The following is a 1,810-nucleotide window of genomic DNA, read 5'->3' as shown; positions in this document are numbered from 1 at the left end:
TTCTCCCATTTTTTTCCGAGGACACAAGGGATAGTCATACTTGACTGTGCTCTGGTCTTACTCCTGGCTCTGTGCTAAAATTTCACATCTAGTGGGTCTCTGGGGACCATAAAAGACTGCAAGAACTGAACTGAGTCCTTTTTGTTTGCAGAGCAAATGCCCTGTCAGCTATACTCTTCCTCTGACCCTAGCCCACTCATCATCAGGCCCATGCAATTTCTCCTCTGATGGGCTTTATAAACCTGGATAAGTTTGTATTTTGGAGAGTCTTGTCTATTCACCCTTTTTCCTGTCTCTAAATTCCCGTTCTTTCCCATTCCATCCTTCAACCCCCAGCCACTCCCAAAAACAACCACTGTTGGCAGCATCTCAAAATTCAGAACTTTTATTAACAACCAATTAACTATGATGCATCTCTTTACTTTGAAAAAATATATTAGAATAAATAAAAGGTGTATGGCATGTCAGTGTTTGCCTAGGAAAAACATCTGGTACCTCAAGTGGAACCTACCATTCCAGCTACTCCCATTACGTAGCCATAGTAGAGAGAGATGTCCATCTCTTTTCCCTCTCAATAAAGTACTGCACTTTCCCCCAAAAAGGGGTGTTTGGCAGGCTTCTCACGCTCCTGCAGAGCCTTCTTTTTCATAGCCTCACGCTCTGGTCTCTGCTCTTTGGTGATGGGCTTTGACATGTGTGGTTCAGGAACATTGGGCTTTCTCCATGGAATCGGTTGGAAACGGAAATCTTGGAAAAGAAACTGACTCTGACATTTGGGTGGCAACTGTCGCTTGTTCACAGAGACTGGAGGAGGTTCACGCTGGAGAGAAGTGCCAGGTGCTGTTGTAGGGAGCAGGTCTAGAAGCTGTGGGGAGTCGAATAGGTCGGCTACTAGGGTTCTGCAAACCTGGTCGAGATGGGTTGGTTGAAATGGACTTAGCAGGTTTGGCAGAACCCAAGAAAAATGCAGTGGTTGACTGGGAAGAATTGGCAGTAGTTGGCTGTTCTGCATTGGTAGAGCCAGGCTTGGCATGGTAAGCTGCAGCAGGACCATGTGAGGACACAGATTGTCTTCTCAGAGGAACAGGTCGAGCTTGCAGATTCTCCATGGTAAGAAAAGGCAAAGGTACCAATTTGACCTTCCCAGGATGTGCAGCTCACACTTTGCTCGAGATGAGCGTTTTTCAGCACTGCTACTTGGTTTGTTGTCTTTGACCTGAGTTTTCTCAAGGCCTGTGTAGCACCTAGCCATCCTGTGTAGCACCTAGCCATAGCTTGACTGCTGAGGATATCTTGACATCTTTAGGCTTCTTTGAGTACTCAGGACCTGGGAGGAAGAGATTCCAAGTTTTGGATCACTCTCCTTCCCCAGAGCATGAAAAACTTGTACAGAATCCAGCATATGTATGCCTAGGGAGCAGCGGGGCTTTTTAACTGCCTCTTGGAAAAGCTAAGGTTGAGTTTCCTTGCATTTCATCTTGCCAATGGTTGGGTTTTCTTCTGCCTTGACCTTGTTCCCTGGCTGCTTACACTCGTTAGCTTTCTTAGAGTTTTCTCTAGTGTTTTTTATCTTCTCCTGGCCTTGGCTCTTTGTCTTGCTGATACTCCTGGAGGCAGCTTTGTGAGGTTTGCTGTTAGTTTTGGCTGTGGCCACAGGACACGTATCACTGACTGCAGCATTACATAAAATCCCCGCTCCGCTTAGCATGCATTCTCGGATGTATGGCTGGATTTTGGCCTTGGGTTCTCCCTCCAGAGGTTCAGAAGCCTCCTTTTTGTTGTTCTGTTTTCATGGGAGGTCCCCTAAGTT

Source organism: Sorex fumeus, unplaced genomic scaffold (genome assembly GCF_029834395.1).
Source record: "Sorex fumeus unplaced genomic scaffold, SorFum_2.1 ptg000146l, whole genome shotgun sequence".
Lineage (NCBI taxonomy): Eukaryota > Metazoa > Chordata > Mammalia > Eulipotyphla > Soricidae > Sorex > Sorex fumeus.
The sequence above is the reverse complement of the archived record's forward strand: the minus strand, read 5'-3'. Positions refer to the sequence as shown.